This window comes from Cryptomeria japonica, chromosome 3, assembly GCF_030272615.1.
Source record: "Cryptomeria japonica chromosome 3, Sugi_1.0, whole genome shotgun sequence".
Taxonomy (NCBI): domain Eukaryota; kingdom Viridiplantae; phylum Streptophyta; class Pinopsida; order Cupressales; family Cupressaceae; genus Cryptomeria; species Cryptomeria japonica.
In genome coordinates this window covers 942,212,615-942,215,798 of record NC_081407.1, presented here as the reverse complement: position 1 = coordinate 942,215,798, position 3,184 = coordinate 942,212,615, and the positions used below count along the sequence as shown (strand labels likewise).

At 36.6% G+C, this 3,184-nt stretch overlaps 1 long non-coding RNA gene across 1 annotated transcript; it reads left to right on the top strand.

The window, feature by feature from the left end:
- Positions 1-245: 245 nt before the first annotated feature.
- LOC131072935 (uncharacterized) lies at positions 246-1,036 on the top strand. Its single transcript, XR_009112787.2, has 2 exons — positions 246-500; positions 585-1,036. It is a non-coding gene; the product is annotated as an uncharacterized LOC131072935 (long non-coding RNA).
- Positions 1,037-3,184: the final 2,148 nt, after the last annotated feature.

The following is a 3,184-nucleotide window of genomic DNA, read 5'->3' as shown; positions in this document are numbered from 1 at the left end:
TAAAGCTATGGACTGAATTTGTAAAAGTCTCCACTTCATCTTTTAAACCATTTAGCGAATCTATTATTGCAAGCACCACCAACAAATAAAAGCTATTTAGTAATTAAACAAAAAGCATTTGGAATATCTAACTTTACAACAATTGCGTGGAGGAAACGCCAAACATATATTCCTCCCCATACAATTTATATTCACTTGAGATCTTATATATATTGATGTGGCATGCAAATTTTATTGGACAAAAAATGCCATCCAAGTATGGGCTCCTCCTAACTGGTGTGAGCTGAGCTCTGCCTATGATAATGGCCGAGTTGGAGCTCACACCAGTGGAGGACTCCATACAAACTGGAATGGACGGGCCTTCCTTATATTCTAACCTTATTTTCAAGCTTATCATGATGGAAGAGTGAGTGCAAAGGAGAGTGGCTCTGTAATTACAGAGTGGAGTGGCCTAATTGTATTGGCGATGTTGTATTGTATTTTTATTAACTGAGAATATGGTATTTATATATCTATATATTTGTTGAAATTGTGTTATATAATCTTAAATGTTTTAGTTGGTTGATATATTGTTTTTTTATCAGTGTGGACTCTATTATAGATGGGGATAGGATTAAAGAGCTGCAGGATTTTTACAGAGCAGCCTTGTTCAGCAACGGGATGAGATTCAACAGAGCTACCTGTTGGGCCTGGCATACAAAAAAGAAGAAGAAATATGTAAATATGGGCTGGATTATTTTCTGTAAAACTTTGTTCAAGCAGATTGTTAGATCTTTCTTAGTATGTCGCTTAAAAGACAGCCCTGTCTAGTGTTTGTCTACTATAGGATTTTGACAGAGCAGCCTTGTTCGGCCGGGGAAGGAGATTCGGGCCTGGCAAACAAAAAAGAAGCAGAAATATGTAAATATGGGCAGATTGTTATGTCTCTCTTTGTATGTGGAATCTCATGACAGTCCTGGCCTATGTCTTTGTCTAGTTTATTTTGTTTTAGGTTTTGTTTTCATCTTTTAATATAATCTGCTAGGACGTTGCTTCACTTACCTTTTGAATGTCCTCTCTTAATCTTTTATGGATCACTTTGTGTGGTTGGGGAAGCTGATTAAAAAATAGCTTTTGAAACATTTTATAAGATATTTTATAGATTTTCTTACAATTTTTTTTTTCATTTTTATAAATTTTGTATATAAATTTTTTTTCCAACATTTTGTTAATTGTTGGTTTGATTATTTACATTTCATTTAACATAATAAAAGTTTTTAATTTTTTAAATAAAAGTATGAGCTTATATTTGTAATGGAGAAAAAACCAGATATTTTCATGAATAAGAGTATGATATAATCAGAGATTTACAGCCTATTGGAGTAACATTAGTAATTATAGATATCTGAACAAAATAGGTTGAAACCTAAAGAAAAATTCTAATATAAATATGTGAGTCGAGTTATAGAGATCCCAAAAACAAGACTGGAGTATTGATACTGAAATGAACCCTGAACACCTGAGGCACCATCCTCAATTTCCATTGTGGCGATACGTTGAGAAGGACAAGGCGAATGAACTTACAGGTTGAGGAGGAGAATGAAGGCCCAACAAAATGAATGCATCTAACAAAGAATGCATCACCCACATCTATTTTGTGAGCCCTTAGAGCCTTTAGCAGCACCCTTTCATCTTTGTTCGAATAGAGCTCTTTTTAGGGCAATATAAACTGCAAGGAAGCCCGTTTTCTTCTTTAGATTAGAATGCTTGAAGAGTCCACCTACATCTACATTGCCAAAGTGAAGATTGTAATACTTTATTGCATTGTGAAAAGTCATACATGCAATGAGGGAGTCTTTGACATACTTAGCCGCCAACTAACAAATAGGTCTATAGGATTGAATCAAGTCCATGGTGTTCAAAAGAAAGCAGGAGGCTAACTGCGAGAGAAAGAGAAGTTTTGGGGAAGAAATCTGGAGAATATCATCCCCAAGAACTAACTAGATGGTGCTTTCAACCCTCTTGCAATTGAAAACAAAATCAGAGTCTAAGAGCTTAGAATCTATGCACCAAGACTCAGCGTATTCATTCTTGATGTGGGGCACTGCGGTTCTGGTGTTAAGATCCTTGGTCTCCATGATAATAGACAGGTGAATGATAGAGAGAAGCAATGGAAGTTGGTGGAAAAATTGGGGCGTAAATGAACTAAATATGGAATTGAAAAAGTTGGCACTTGTAACTAGGGTGGCGAGGGTACCAAAATCATGAAATCACAAGATAGAAAAACGGATGGCTAAGGTACATTAACGATTGCTAGGTGTGGGATGAAGCCATGAGAGGTACAAAAATATTGTCCTTGGGAGAGGGGAATGTCCCATCAAATTTGCCACCAGATATGAGCTCACATAAGCTGGATAGTGTGTTCAATTTGCCTCCTCAATACTCTTTACTCCCACCAAACTCGCATGAATATATCATCAAAACAGCGTCAAGTTAAAAATATCTTTTTTATCTAGAGAATATGATTTTTAGATGACATGCAAAAGAGAATGTAAGCCACTTGATTGATAAAATGGTTGAATGGGTATATTATGTGATTTCTTGTGAAATGCTATGTTCGAGGATGCATGCAAATTACTTAACAAATATCTAAAGATATTAGTTTTATTGATATTGATGATTTTGCCAAGTTTTTGGCATGGATGATGTTGATATGTGTGAATATGTTTTTTAGAGGTAATGTGGTGCATGTATGCAGTTGACAAAATATCTAAAGATATTAGTGTAGCATCATAAATTGTCACTGGGTCAATTTACACCTCATGTTTGTGCCCCTACTTTAGTGTGTCTCCTCTGCATCTCTTAGTTTGGTTTGATTTGTGCTCAATCTTTAGTTCTGATGCCCTATACACCCATTGCTGGATTCCCTAGAGGGGTGTCTTCCCTGAGGATTAATTGAGGCCCCTTGTTGAGAAGGACCAGGGCACCCATGCCCTGGTTCTAGGACTAGAGCGCCCACACCTTGGTCCCTCTTATTTGGGCCCTATTTTGAAATGGGGCAAGGCCCTATCTCTCTGGTGAGAATTCAATTTTGTCGCTCCACATGATTGATGGAGGTCGGCCTAATCGGTAAATGACCTAGATACCCCTATATAAAGACATTAATCAATTCATTTCAATTATAAGGCTCCAAGCAATCCTAACA